The sequence below is a fragment of the Mauremys reevesii genome, linkage group 27 (assembly GCF_016161935.1).
Source record: "Mauremys reevesii isolate NIE-2019 linkage group 27, ASM1616193v1, whole genome shotgun sequence".
Taxonomy (NCBI): domain Eukaryota; kingdom Metazoa; phylum Chordata; order Testudines; family Geoemydidae; genus Mauremys; species Mauremys reevesii.
The window spans coordinates 5,465,208-5,480,514 of record NC_052649.1 but is presented as its reverse complement, the minus strand read 5'-3'; the positions used below and the strand labels follow the sequence as shown (position 1 = coordinate 5,480,514).

The following is a 15,307-nucleotide window of genomic DNA, read 5'->3' as shown; positions in this document are numbered from 1 at the left end:
TTGCGGAGTTTAATAGTCTCCTGCCCGGCAGCACGGCTCAGGACATTGCCCGGATGGAAGCAGGAGCGGTCGTGTGAGGCCCGTGTGTGGAGCACTTGTATGGCAGGCGCGATGCAGATGCTCTCTTAGTGCTATTTATCCTGGTCATTATGGTATTTGGTTGGGGACCAGCAGAGAACAGGGCCCGCTTGTGCTAGGTGCTGTACAAAGAATGAGACATCCCTGCCCCAGAGAGCTTCCAGTCTAACGAGCGTTCAGCGAGCACCGCCACTGGTGGCTACACGATTCCCACACGAGGGTCACTGATTTCAAACGCCGCTGAGTTCAGCATGTTCTAGCACTGAGAGAAGGTGAGGGCTTGGAGTCAGGACTCCTGGGTTCTATTCCCACTGAGACGCTGGTTGGTCTCGGGCAAATAGCTTCTCCTATTTGAGCCTCCTAACTTGCAGATCACCTCGAGGTCTCCGGCGGAAAGGCTCTCTGCTATAAAGCGCAACTCACTCATCTCAGCACTGGGTTATCTAGGTGACAATCTAGCCTAAGAGCAGAGTTGTAGGATCGGATTCAGGATACAGGGCCAGGATCTAACTTCTCCCAACGTGGCCTTGCTTTTCCCCTGAGATGAGCGTGCCTGATCCTTACAGAGCAAGTTCTGCAAACAGCACCTCTGCACGCTGCTCGGCCGCACGCCCCCCGGGTGCAAAGAGAGCCAGGCTTCTTTTGGAGGTCGTTTTAACTCCGCCGATTGTCTCAGGCTTTGCCCTTAATCAGAAAGCTGGGGGGGGGGAGGTTAGGGGAAAGGGGCTGGTTTGCCAGACCTCTGCCCAGTCCTAGAAACACAGGGATAGATTTCCAGCCTCAGCAGCATGCCTCTCTGCTTCCACCGCCCGCCGGGTGCAGACACCGAGGGAAGAGGGGAAGGGGTGGGAAAGAGAAGACAGAGGTTATCGGGTTGGGGGAAAGGGGAAGATGGCTAAGAACATGCCAGGGAGAGTGAGAGGGAGGTGTCAGTGGCAGGAGAGAGGCAGGAGAAGTGGCCGCAGAATCATAAGCCTGTTATCTGTGGATTTCTCTGCCGTGGATTGTCTTTCAGTGCACCCAGGGAGTGTGCAAACCAGGGAGTGTGCAAACCGTGCCACGCTCGGCACTGAACTGGCAGCCTCCCGCTTCCCCCTGGGAAGGGCCCGGACAGGGAAATGAGAGGCGGACATGGTAAGGGAAGCAGAACCGTACCACCGCAGCAGTCCAGTTAAAAGGCCGCCTCCGAGCAGGTGAGCGCTGTCTGAACAAAGGCTGCTTAATCGGCTCCCGGCTAGCTGATCCGCAAAGGGCCCTTCGGCGGGTTTTAAATCTGCGCAAACTGGTTTTTAGAGAGATGTTGAGGCCGCTTTGTTTTCATCTGGCAATTTGATCCTTTCAGCAGGTCGTAATTCAACTCTTGTCTGTTCCTTCGCCTGGCCTGTGTGAAGTGTGTGTGTGACCGTGGGCATGTGGCTTCTGTGCTCTGCTGGAGTCACTGCTGCTGCTGCTGCTGCTGCTGCTGCTCGGGTCTTTGGCTGGATTTTATTAATAATTATTATTTTAATTCAATTAACATCACCGAGCAGCTCCCCCCCCCCCCCGCTGCTACGGGGGAGGGGGGTGGAGATTTCCCAGGCGATCCAGGGAGAAGGGGAGGAGACACTGGTGTAGAGAGACCCTCCTGCAGTGATCTCGTCAGACCCCATGGACTACACAAGGTCAGGCCTGCCACGTCCCTGGGCTGCTGCCAGGAGTGGGGCTGGTGATTTAGTAAGAGATGCTTTTCCCCCCTGGATGGGCGCTCAGCCCCGGGGAGGGCCGCTGCGTTGCTGGAGCTGGCATCTTCCAGAAGAGGCATGATACCAGCGTCCGGAGCGCCGCCAGCCGTTCAGACATCCCGCGGGAATGGCTTCAGCCCTGGCCTCCTGGGTGAATTCCAGCAGGTCCCTCCTGCTCCGCCTGCTTGGAATTCACCTGCCGTGTGGAGCCGATGCTGCATCCTGCACTCGCTGGCCTAAAGCCTTGTCTGGCATCGCCGGGCCCTGTTAGACACCTGCCGCATGCTGCCCCTTGACTGCGCTTCTGTGGCAGGTGACGAGATGCTTCTGTGCCTGGTTTGCAAAGCGCTTTGGGACCCTTGGTGCTGACAGGCCTGAATGCGAGACGGGGATTAGTCGAACAAGCGTCTCGCCCCCTGGGAGCAGCTACGGTCCTGCCCGGGCACCCCAGCCCCCAGCCCTAGAGATCTACTTCTCCTGAAACTCCCCAGCCAGCTCTGCTCCCTGGGCGGGTTTCCCCCTCCCAGGCAAGGGGGCCTGTGCCCACAAGTAGAATGGCCTGAAGCACCGGGGGTTGCGATGGGCAGTGGAGGGTGGGGTTGGATGGGCTGGATGCCCTCCCGGTTCAGGCAGAGCTGGGGCCAGGCTGCTGAGTTATATCCAATTCAAATGCTCCCAAAGCTTGTGGCCATTCAGATCTGGGGCTTCGTTTGGAGTCTGTTTTATCCCGGTTGAATGGGGAGAGCCCCTCAGTGGCAGGGTTGTGAACCTGTGGGGGGAGGCAGGGAGGCCTGGTGGGGGGGGACACACCCTCAGGGGGAGGACGGGGCACATGGTGGGGGCAGAGCATTCCTGTGGTGGGGGAGGAGGAGCAGGCAAGTCGTGGAGTTCACAGGATTCACAAGGGGCGGGAGAGTCATTCCCTCTCCCCCTCCCTTGGGGCAGGGGATGCCCTCGGTATGTGGAGGAGCTTGGCAGTGCCAATGGGAGCAGAGCCTGGCTCAGGCTGAGAGCCCACTCGCCCGCCTGCAGTTGGGCTCTGGACTCCATGCCAGGGACGCTAGCCTGGCATTGCTGCCTGGTGCTCACAGCTCTCCCAGGCCTGCTGCTGCACCTCCTCCGTTTCCAGATGTGTCGGGCATGATCCGGCGGTTCAGCCCCCTTCTCCCTGGCCCCGTTGCCCGGCTTGGCAAAGGGAACTGGCACTGGCTCTGGGCAGCAGTCTGCCCTGCCCTGGCCGGCCCCACTCCTCAGCACAGCGCTGCTCGGACCCGTCCGCTCTGCTTGGATGTGGCATTTGCAGGGTGGCAGGAAAAGGGGTGAGTGGCCTGTGTTGGGCAAGTGGGGCCTGGGGAACCAGCAGTTTGCTTTGGCTCCTCCAGGATCCTCATTCCCCTGGTTCTCTCCCCCACACTAACCTCAGAAGCCCCCCAGGTCCAGCCGACCTGGCCTGGAGAGACTGAATGTGCTTCTCCTGGGTGAGCCAGGATGGGTCACCGGACTCAGGATAAGACCTGTCCAGCTGACTACACTGGTTCCTGGGACCCCTCCCAGTCCAGGAGCCTGGGACCCTATTGGCCCCGGAGCACCAGTTCCTTCCTTGCTTCCCCAGGGAGAGAGCTCAGATGGAGACACCGACTCTGGCTGTGCGGAGGTGGAGGCTGGAGCATCAGCCTTTCAAAGGTTCAGTCTGAGCCACGCACTGGACTGCCCCTGCCTTGGCGTCTCTCCCCTCCGCGTCAGCAGACGCAGGAGAGGGCGCGTCGCACGCTGGTGCCCCGTGTCAGTGGCTCAGAAAAGGACGTTGTATGCTGGTTTGCCAGACTCCGGTGCAGGACACAGCTAGCTAGAGCAGCCTGGGGGTCGCTGGCCCTGGCTGTAACCCCGGGGGCCGTCCTGGCCGTGCCCATATCTGTGGTGCGCACTCCACCCATCTGTGAGTTGAGGCCACTCCAGAACAAGAAGTTCCCCGCAGAGCCCTGGGCCTGTGGGCACGCCGATGAAGGGCGATGCCCTCCGCCGTCTGTCCTTGGCACCGAGGCATCTGCTGAACGGACGGCAGAGCCAACAAGCAGGTGGCGTTGCCTGCCTGTCACTCCATCCCCACCCGCGTGCTTGGCCTCCCTCTGTTTATCTGCAGAGCCCACAGAATGACATGTGAGAACAGCTTGATAATGCGCGGTGGCCCCACGAGGATCCCAGAGTGGTTTGGGGGTCAGAGCGCCGATCCTGCTGCCTTTACTCCGGCAGAACCTCCCTGGGGACCAGGCCTCATTCAGAGACTCAGCGGGCCTGTCTACAGCCTGCAGCAGCAGGTCTCAGAGCCGGCTCCACAGACCGGAGCTCAGAGGCCTGCAATGCGACGCAAAGAAAAGCCCCGTAGATGTGGCGTCTGGGACTGGAGCTCAGACTGTGAAGCCCACCCCGCTCCCTCGGCTACAGAGCCCCAGCCCGCCCGGCTGCAGAGCAGACCCAAGTCTGTGGACCTGGGCTCTGGGGCTCGCTGCTGCTTGCCATGTAGACGTCCCTAATAAGGGCCTCGGGACTTGGCACTCTGATAACCTTCGGACCAGTTTCAGCCCCGGGAGTTGGGCCTGCTTGGTGGGAGGGCTGAGTGAGACCACAGGCTTGGTGCTCCTTGGAGCACGTCACAAAGGTAAATTCACTGAGTCCCCCAACGGGCCTCTGAGCGTTACCCCCAGGTCGCAGAGGGGGGAAATGCCCCGAGAGGCCTTTGAATCACTGCAAGTGAGGAGCAGCGCTCGCTGGGAGCAGAACCCAGGAGTCCCAGCTCCTGGGTCTTCCATCTTGTCAGACCTGGCCTAGTTCACCTGCCGCTGACATGCAGCCGCCTGGGGTGTGGAGCACAGCAGCTGATTAACACCCCAGGGGAACGCACTTCAGGGCAGTAAATGAAGGAAGATACTGCACTGAGCTGAAACTACGGGGAGGGAGAGGGTTAGTGAGGCAGAACGCCGTGATCTGAGCTGGGATTCGGCCAGGCTAACTGTGCCCAAAAGCGCCGGGGACCCGCAGTGGCCACAAAGGGTTGCAACCGCAGTTTGGGGACTTACTATGATGACAGGGGCTGGGCACCTGCAATGCCCTTGGGTGGGGGCTCAGCGTTCTCCGGCTGCCACCCAGCAGATACAGCCGAAAGTGCAGGAACTAACGCAGAGGCACGTGGCCTGACCTGCAGAAAGGGGCCACTTGTCACTTAACAGGCCTGTCTGGAAAGGGAGAGATGGCGGCCCTGGGAAAAGTAGCCCTGTTAGTTGGGGGATGGGGAGAATAGGGACACTGGTTTGTTGAGGGGTGTATCAGGGAACTGGCATGGGGGGGTGGCTGTAGCCAGTCTGGCTCTCCTGCGCAGGACAGAGCCATAGTGTAAGAGAATTGGACCGGGCTTGCTTTGCTTTGGGGGAAAAGGGCTCTCAAGGGGAAAAATGGTCTTGTGGTTATGGGGCTGGACTGGTCCTTGGGAAATGGAGGTTCAATGCCGGCCTTTGCCCCCAGGGCGAGTCACTGAATCTCTGTGCCTCAGTTTCCCCAACTGTAAAATGGGGATAATGATCCTTCCTTTCTCTCACCCTGGGGTTGTGTCTGGTTAGACTGTAAGGTCTGTGGGACAGGGACCATTTCTTGTGTGTTTGTACAGCCCCTAGCACAATGGGATGCTGAGCACAGCTCGCGCCTCTGGACATTCCTGTAATGTCAATAGAGAGAAAAATCCTGGTGTGGTAGGATGTGAATTGACTCAGTGTGAGAGGGCGGGATAGTTAGTTTGTACAGGGGAGGCAACAAGTTTGAGTGAATACGGCACTGACTAGAAGGCAGGACTCCAGGGTTTCTGTTCCCTGCTCTGCCACTGACCTACTGTGTAACCTTGGCCAAGTCACTTTCTCAATGCCTCAGTTTTCCCATCTGGACAATGGGAATAATCCCCCCCACCCCAGAGTGACCTGAGGATTAATATTTGGGAAGCGCTTTGAGATTTCAGCTGGGATCTGCTGTGTGCAAAGTATTGTTGTTCACTTCCCTCGGGGTGTTGGTGGGGGCCGGAGGCAGGCCGCGGAGGAAGCCCATCAGGTTGCCGTGAGCCTGGGGGTAGGATTATCCCTTCTGCTGCCTCCAGCACACGCATGGCAAGACTCCGCCTGCGACAGCGAGCGCAGCTGCAGACTCATGGAGGGCCAGCGGCACCTAGCAATGGGAGCTCCCCCAGCACCGCAACCTCTTGAGACTAAGGCCCCAGGGCTCACATGCAGCATCTTGGCCCTGATCTCTGCAGTGAATTGTTTCAGCCTGGGAGGGGGTCATGCCGCGGAGGCCGGCATGACCCCCAAAGGCCAGGGGTGTTTGGAGCAGGGGTTTCAGGCTGGGCCTGCCCACGCCAAGCTTGTGAGGGAGGGAGAGAGAGGAGCTTTGCACGGCTGTGACAAAGCAGGAGAACAGGGCACTTCTCCCCACAGCCCCATATGCCCCTCCCCAGGCCTTTCTCCCAAGGGGCCAAGCTGGAGCTCAGCTGGAGAGGAGGGTTCTGCAGGCCTGCGGGGACTGTGTCTTTAAGAGCACAGAGCCTGCCTTGAATGCAATCAGCTCCGCCTGGGTAGCCGCGCTCCCGTTCCTAGCACACACAGCTCCCCGCTGTTGGCCAGGGGGTGGTGAGGCTGTGGGCACGCAGGCAGCGGGAGGCCAGGGCATGGGTGTGCACGGACGCCTGGCACCCAGCCCGTGTGACTCCTTCGACGGAACACACTGACATTTGAGAAGGACAAAAAAAATACCCAAAGAAACAGAGGGAGCTTTGAAAGGACCGGGAGAAAGAGAGACGCAGCAGGGGAATCTAACGGGGCAGAGGGGAAAAGTTCCTGGGCAGGGAGAGGATGTGAGCAGAAGGGCTGGCCGGGAGCCGGAAACATGCCATGGACGCTGGCAGGGAAAGTGGGGCAGCAACCGGCAGCCATGGAGACAACCTCACAAACACCCGGGCCAGCCTGGCAGATCCCCCCTCTCTAGCTCAGCGACGGGAAAGGGGACTGGAGGCCAGCTGGAGCCTGGCTTCTGCACTGGCTCCGTCCTGCATTGACCGGCGAGGAAGGCCGGCTCGCGCCCTCCCACCCGGCTTTCTCCAAGGATCGGATGTCGATTGAACGTGACAATCGCCGCGTGGTTAAACGCCGCCCGATTCCCGGGCATGCACTTGCTCGAGGTCAGTGCCCATGTAATCCGGTTTGTGACAGCCCACCTCGCTGGTCGCTTCCCATGAATACATGCTTAATAATGAACCGCTCCTGTCGTTAATTAACATAAACGGCTAATGGACCTCGAGATGTCTCCTTAGATTTAACTTGACAGAGATGGCGTGTTGCTTTAAATGCCAGGCGATTAGTAAAACCATCATTTAATTTGGTTTGAACATATGCGACGAAAGGCATGTGTGTGTTTGTCTCACGGAGTTTGGGGTCTTGCCTGGGAGCCGTCCCCTGGTTTCTCTTCAGCCCCATGCACCCGTGGTTCGCATCCCCACGGCGCTTCCTCCGCAGCGTCGCTGAGGTTTGTGTAGTGGACATGGAGAACAACCGAGCGCAGTCCCCAGCCCTTGACACAGCGGCAGGATGGCATCGCGGCCCCCCTCCGTCGGCTTTTCTCAAGACTAAACGCTCCCTGGTTTTGAACCTTTCCTCGGCCTGCAGCAAAGTTACATTTCATGGGGGTGGGGGCGGAGGAAGTGCTGGGGAAGGCTCAGCTGTGGGGGAGGGGACCCCCGGAAGCGCCCAGGTGAAACTGACAGCTCAAGGTGAGCTCAGAGCGAGTAGATAGCAGCAAAGATCGTGCCACGTGCGATTCCAAATGGGGTTGGCTCTGTCCTACGGCTGAAGGTCAGGCTGTTAGGCGAGTAAGGGGGAGCAGGCGCAGTTGCCTTTGTCCTTCTTTTGCTTGGCTAACTCTAGCTGGCTGGACAGCTTCTAATTGCAGCTCGGGGGAAGGACACGGGTCCAGAGCCAGGTGGATTCGGTTTGGTTTTAGCTTCTAATCATGCACCTTCCCCTCTGCTGTCCCCTGCAGCAAGGGTTATTAAAGGCTGGAAGGGGCCGTTGTCCCCTCGCGTTAAGGGCTGCTCATCAGGGATGGCAGATATAAGGAGGGACAAGATCTGCTTTGGTAGCAGTGTTGTTCCTAGGAGCCCTTTGCGATCTCAAGGGCTACATGCCACCGGGACAGGCTTTTCCCTAGCATCTGAGCGCGCGCGGGAGAGAGTGCATTGATCTCAGAGCAGTTCTTCAGGCTTGCTGGCTGCTCCAGACAGCTGGCTGCTGTGCAGAATGGATAGCAAGCGATGTCTGCACCCAGGGGGAAAATTCCCACCGGTTCCATCACGGATCGCTCTCGGTGAAGGGGGTCAGATGGGCCCAGGAGGGGTCACCACTTTTGGTGGCCGCTGCAATGGGTCATGGAGTTGCATGGCAAGGCGGCGTTGAGGCATCGGGGTTGCACCACAGGGACATGAGGGGGAGAAGCGTGGCTGCAAGGCGTTCCTGAAGCGGGTATATGTCTGGAGGGGGCGGGGGGAGACCATCGCCTCCATGGTTCCCCAGCGCTATCTCCACCACCATTTAGACTCGCCTCCCTGTGAGCGCTGGCTTCCTGCCTTGACGTTAAGCCCCTTCTCCAGCTCACCATGCCCTGCCTTTCACATTGAATTTCTTACTGTGCGATTGCCGGCCTCCATCACCCGCTTGCCTGCTTCTCCCATTCGTGCTTGGGAAGATCATGCCAGCAGGGGCAGAGGGTGGAGAATGTGTCCTGATGTAAAAGTGCCCTTTACAGATGGAAGGGACAGGAGTGGGCCCTTCCCCTAGACCATCTGAAACACACGCTGCAGTGCCCCATAGCTGAGATGGGGTTTAAGATGGATCAGACCACGTCTTTCCCATCAAACCCACCCGCCAAGTATTTCATTGGCACTTGCCAGAGGCAGGCGGTATCAGACTATCAGGGTTGGTAGGGATCTCAGGAAGTCATCTAGTCCAAGCAGGACCAATCCCCAACTAAATCATCCCAGTATAACAGCAAGTAGGCAGCAAAGCCACCCCAACCTGCCAGCTCCCGCCTATAAACCAGAGCCAGTTCTGCCCACTCCTCTCTGTACCAGTGCCGAGCTCATTCCCCAGCTAAAACCAGGCCTCTCCTGCCCTCGCTCCACTCAGCATCACCCGTCCCCATTTTACTGATGGAGAAACTGAGGTACCCAGCAGTGAAGTGACTTCCCAAGGTCATGTAGCGAGGCAGTAGCAGAGCTCTCCCAGTCTCCTGTCTCCAAGCCCCGTGCCCTAGCCACTGAGCGATGCTGCTTCCTCATCTCATTATCTGTATTATGGTAGGGCCTAGGAGAGCTGAACTGAGATCAGGGCCCCATTGTGCAGGGTGCTGCATAGACACCTCGTAAGAGACGGTCCCTGCCCCAAGGAGCAAACGGTCTCCCTAGAGAAAGGGTGGGAGGAAGGAAAGCTCCTGATCCTCACTGGGGAGCTGGGCGGTCAGAGAGAAGTGGCCAGGTTGTCAGAGGAGCCCCAGGCTGCATCTCCAAGTGCTCAGACAGCAGCACCCACCCTTGAGCCCAGATACTCAGAAGAGCTCAGCTCCCATCTGGGCACCTAAACCACGACGCTGCTCGTCAGGTTGTCAGAAGGGCTCCTCCGCTCCTGATGTGCCGAGCTCTTGCAAACCTGCCCGCTTATTTTGGCACTTCCCTGGGAGCGGAGATCTCTTGCAAACCTTCCCCAATGTCACTTGCCCAAGGTCATAGGGGAAGTGTCTGGCAGAGCCATGAAACTGAACCCAAATCTCCCGTGTCCTCATTCAGTGCCTTAGCACAAGCCCCCCCCGCCCCTTGCTCAGCTTGAGACCCAGAGGGCTGGCTCTAGTGCAATACAGTAGCTGGCTGGGTTGGCCCTAAGCTCTCTCTGGGTATGTAGATTGGCTGGTTCTTGCTTGCAGATGCATTTGCTTTTGATGAAGTGCAGCTGTGCAGTCAAAGCCCCCTCGTCAAGCTGCTGCCAGGCGGCTGTCAGCAAGCGAGTGCTTAGCGTGACTGTGCTGACGGCTGTGGATTAGGGGACATGATTAGCTGGCCTGAAAAATTTGCACCAAGTGCATTTGGACAAAAAAGAAACGCTCCTAACCCGGTGCGGAAAACCACCTTCCCCATCGGAGGGGGGAAACCCGCCATGCCATGGAGGAGACATCTCCAGGCGCCCGTGCCCTGCAAGTGCTGGCTTCCTGTCTTGATGTGAACTGCTCGCCTCACCCTGCCCTGCTCTTCACATTTCATTTCTTGCCATGCGATTGCCGCCTCACGCCCTTGCTTGTCTGCCGGCCTCCCATTCGTGCTCGGGAAGATCACGCCAGCACGGGCAGAGGATGGTCGTGGGGGCAGGGCCCTCGCCAGGAACTTGGGATCAATTCACTGCCTCGCCCTGTGACCTCGGGCAAATCACTTCATCTACCCTGGGCCTCTGTTCTCCCACTGTGAAATGGGCATAACACCTGCCAGCAACGCTATGAGGCTAAACTCCAGGAATGCTTGAGAGGTCCTCATGGGAACGAGGGATTTCCAAGGTCTTAGCTAGATCCAAATGCCTTCTTGTAAAGGCATCAAGCTCCGCTGTGCTGTGACACCTTCCCTTCGCTCCGGAGGGGGCCGGTGACTGCTGACTCCTCCCTGCTTGGCCTGTCTATTCCCGTTGCATTGTGTCCCCAGCTTCGACTCGGAGCTCTCTGGGGCAGGGGTGCCTTTGTGTGCGCAGACCCAATGGGGCCCAGCTCCTGGATGGGAGTCCTGAGCTGCCCCCTCTCCCCTGTGGCCAGCTGGAGGTTGGCGAGAAGTGCTTGTGAGTCTGTGGCGTGTCCCAGCACCGCTGGCATCTGGGACAGAGGCAGCCAGCCCCTGGTTGTTCCCATGTTTCTTTGCACTGGAACAGGGACAGCGGCCTGGCTCCAGTTAGTGACTCCACTCGGTCAGAGTGTCCTTAGGGGAAGGAATGGCCCTGTCGGGAATTGATTTTCCATCTCTGTGTGCATCCTCTCCAGCCCCCTCCCTCCCCTGCTCTGTCATCTCTTCTCTTTTGATCCCTCTTGTCTTTTTCTCACCCGCCCGGCAGCCTCTGCTAACCAGGCTGGATGCAGAGCAATGCAAGGCCCTGCCCTGCTGTGGCAAGATACGGCGCATCCCGTCAGCTCTTTGAGGGGGCTGATCCGGCTGAGTTCCCAGCAGCAATCCGGATGCCTCAGTTCCCGCTCAGCCACAGCCAGTCCGGATTTGCTTGCAATCAGCAGCCCTTGTGGAGTTTAGTGTGGCTGTTCTGGGCTCCTCATTCCCCTGCAGGGACTCTCAGTAAATTTCCCTTCATTTTTTTTTAAAGCATTCCAGATCCGCCTCGGGAGAGGCAGGGCTGTTAGAGAGCAGCCGTGGGGGTTAGCAGCTCGATCAGAGAATGGGATCCAGGAAACTGGCATTCTGGTCTCACCTCTGCCACTGACTCGCTTTGCCACTTCAGCCAAGTCACTTACTGCTCTGTGCCTCAGTTTCCCCACTGCTAGGAAGGGGATAATACCGACCTCATTTATAGAAGCTTGTCCTTCTCTTAGAGATCATGAGATGAAGGGCACCATAGAAACCCAGATTACTGCAGGTCCCCAACCCCCTAATGTTGGCAGTGCCCCTGCATGGACCAGCCCTTCCCCCCTCAAAGCCTGTGTTTTAAAGATGAGCTGATGAAAAAATGGATAATAACTAGACAAACAGACCTTTCCCAGGGGATTGACTGGGGTGACTCAGGCCTTTCAACTCCCCCAGAGCATTTAGCATCAGACCATTTTACAGGTGGATCAGAGGGGCCACCAGCGTTCCCTGCCTGGCTTCTGAAAGGAAGCTCGAACCCTAGCTGGATCCAGCCCAGGTTTCGGTAGAGATGGCATGGACCAGATCCAAACTGGTGGGAATGGTGAGGGTGATGGAGTTCCATAGGGAGCACTTTATGGGACTTGTGTATTACTGAAGGTACCCTGTCAATCCGCAACGGACAACAAAGCTTCCTCTGACCTCGGTGGGGCCAGGCGTCCACCCCTAAAATGCTCTGATTTGTAAAGTAGTTGCAAAAGGACTTTGTCCAGGGGTCTGGTCAGGGGGTCTGTAACGGGGCAGGACTCACCACTGTGATGCCTCCTGCTGGCCATCCTGGGAACTAGCTCTCATTTCTCCAGAGCACCTTCATCTAGTGGTGTCGCCCATCGTCACTCTCGCCTCCACCTCTAGGACCCACGTCACTCCCCGGACCACAGCCTCCTCTTCTGGACACAGCCCTCCAATTGTGCCCCACTCACTTCTTTCCCCCTTGCCGGGGCACCCAACACTCCCCTCAGAGGCAGGTGGGGGCAAAGGCAGGGACAGGACCCAGGCCCACTCGCTACTCTGGGTCCCAGCCCAGGGACCCTATAGCCAGCAGCCACATACTGTCCCTCCTCCTACTCCTCCATCTGTTTCCCCGGGGCCACTTCCTCAGAGCCCCAGCACCTTCTGCACCCTTGTATCAGGGCCTGAGTCTGAGCTCCCTCTCCCCTGCTCTGCTCTGCTCTGCTCTGCTCTGTCCATGGTGCTGCCTCGCTCAACCCTCCCACCAGGCAGGTAGCCAGTCCCCCTCCCTAGGCCTCCAGAGAGAGACTGCCCTGCTCTGCTCAGCAGCCCTTCTTATAGGGGCCAGCCTGGCCCTGATTGGCTGCTCCACTAAGCCTTCTCCTTATTGGCTGGCTCAATAAGCCCTCTTCTGATTGGCTGGGTTCTGCACCGCCTCCCCTTCTTCTGCATGTGTGGGGGCAGCTACAAGCCTGAACTCAGAACTTTGCCATCACTGGATGGAATTGATTCCATTTAACCAATCCTAGCTCTCGTCTCTGTCTTTTTCCTTTTATGAATAAACCTTTAGATTTTAGATTCTAAAGGATTGGCAACAGCGTGATTTGTGGGTAAGATCTGATGTGTATATTGACTTTGAGTCTTTGGGATCGAGAGAACCTTTTTTCTTTTATTGGGGTGTTGGTTTTCATAACCGTTCATCCCCATGACGAGTGGCACTGGTGGGGATACTGGGAAGCTGGAGTGTTTAAGGGAATTGCTTGTGTGACCTGTGGTTAGCCAGTGGGGTGAGACCAAAGTCCTCTTTGGCTGGCTGGTTTGGTTTGCCTTAGAGGTGGAAAAACCCCAGCCTTGGGCCGTAACTGCCCTGTTTAAGCAATTTGTCCTGAATTGGCACCTCAGTTGGGTCCCGCCAGAACCGCATCGTCACACCAAGTAAACAGGGTCGCCTGGGCCTGCTCGCCTCTCTTCTGTCCTCTGGCCCCCTCTGGCTGGAACCGTCTGGTCAGGTCACCGGGGTCCTCTCTTCGCAGCGCGTTGTCCTCCCACTGGCCAGAACCGTCCGTGACTCCCGAGCTGGGCCTCCGGGTCACCAGGTCACCAGTCGCTGGGGTCTCCATTCTCCAGGCCATTAGCTGGGGTCCAAGTTCTGTTGTAGGTCCTCTGTAACAACAAACTCCCTCTCCCACCACCTCATCAAACCAGTAACACCCGGGGACACTGAGTCCCACCCCCTCTGCAAACACTGGAAAAAACAAGGAAAACCCAAGAAACCCCCCCTCACTTCGTCAGAACCTCCTGTCACAGTTTGGCTAGTGGGTTGCTTGTGTTTCCCAGTCACGGCTTGGAGCGAGGGCCGGCTCCAGGCACCAGTGCCACAAGCAGGTGCTTGGGGCAGCCAACGGAAAGGGGCGGCATGTCCAGGTCTTCGGCGGCAATTCGGCAGCAGGTCCCTCGGTCCCTCTCGGAGGGAAGGACCCGCCGCTGAATTGCCGCCGAAGAATGAAGCGGCGGTGGTAGAGCTGCCCCCGAAGTGCCGCCGAATGCGCCATTTTTTTTCCCCCCCTGCTGCTTGGGGCGGCAAAAACGGTGGAGCCGGCCCTGTCTGTAGCGCCAGCAATCTGCATTCCTGGTGCTACGAGGCCTGAGCCTGGGCCTGGAAATAAGGGACACCAGGGGGTGATGGGGAAAGCTGGCAAGTGCCCCAAGCGGAGGGGAGAAAGCGCCAATCTCCGAATCCCTCCCTCCTCCAGCAAGAAGACGGGGCAATGGAGGCTCACTGCTCCACCTAGCTCTCCACCCTCTTTGGAAACAAGGTTGTGCTTGCATAGGGCAGCATGTGTGCTGAGTTTTCTCGAGCCTCAACTGTAGGCCAGAGCAGGGGCGACTGGGCTGGGAAGGCGGGAAGTTGATCCCGAGCATCCATTGATTCCCACTGAGGGCGAAATCCAGCTTTTTGGATCCCCATCTCTCGAAGGCACAACCTGGCGGAGATTCCATGTCTCCTGCCAGGAAGGGATGACGGAGGCTGGGCAGAGCAGTTTGCTGAGCCCCCCTGGAAGGGGACAGGCCACAGCGCCAAAGCCGCTCCTGCGCCGTTGCTGTGCATCCGACACCCCAGAGAAAGGGCCACGTAGGGCCTGGCCGGGCTGATCGGCGTTGTCCGTGTCTGCTGGGCAGCGAGCCCAAAGCAGAGCCACGCTGCGTCCCGCAGAGCCTGCGAACCACCACACCCGGCCCTTGAATGTTCCAGAGAGACAAGCCACTCGAAAGCTGCTTAAAGTCCCCATCTCTGCCCTGCAAGCAAGGCCTGCCGCAGAGGCCTGTGTTCGCTCCTGCACCATTCTGCGTCCCACCCCCACTGGAGAAGGGCCCTTCCAATGGAAACCTGCGAAAGTGTCCCCCACCCCCACGCCTGCACACCCTGCCGAGCGTTAGACTAGCAGACCCTGAACAAACCTGTGAGATGAGGGTGGAAGTAGCTACCCACGTGGAGCAAGCTGTCAGGAGTCCGAGTGGAAACACTAAGCCGATGAGACAGGGCAAGGCTGAGATGCCAGGCTTAGGATGGACAGGGCTGGCTTCATGCTTTTCGCTGCCACGGAGGCTGAGCAAGCAGACCGGGCGCTCTGCGCGGTCAGGGCTGGGGGCATGGACGCAGGGAATCCCGCCTGTTGGAAAAGCCTCTTGGGAAGGCACTTGACTAGTCAGTGCTCAAGTTTGTCAAGGGGGCACAGCTGTGTATTGCAGGAAACCCAGCACTTGGAGAGAGCCTAGCCTGGCAGCTAGGCCTTGGAGCTGGGCGCCAGGATGCCTGGGTTCTATCCCCAGCTTGGGGAGGCAGTGTGGTGGCTACAGCAGGAGGACTGGCCGCTAGAGTGTCATGGTTCTGTGCCCAGCTTGGAGGGAGTGTGGGGTAGTGGTTACAGCAGGAGGCTGGCAGCTGGGACTCTTGGGTTCTCTTCCCAGCTTTGCCAGTGACTGGGGGAGGTAGGTTAAATCCTTCCCCTTCCTCGGCATCTGGGAATGGGGGTAGTGCCGCCCTGGGAGATGGAAGTCGCTGTCATTGTGTGCTGCCGGCTGTAGGGGATTT

At 58.4% G+C, this 15,307-nt stretch overlaps 1 protein-coding gene across 12 annotated transcripts in view; it reads left to right on the top strand.

Moving 5' to 3' along the window:
• Nucleotides 1–15,307, top strand: part of SRCIN1 (SRC kinase signaling inhibitor 1) — a 168,849-nt gene that overhangs the window by 44,193 nt on the left and 109,349 nt on the right. The window contains exon 1 of one of the 12 annotated variants that reach the window (XM_039516605.1): nucleotides 6,964–7,011. The exons of the other annotated variants lie outside the window; for them this stretch is intronic. The gene's annotated coding sequence lies outside the window, so the exon portion shown is untranslated. Of the gene's footprint in view, nucleotides 1–6,963; nucleotides 7,012–15,307 lie in introns of those variants that run through there. 12 annotated transcript variants of the gene reach the window in all.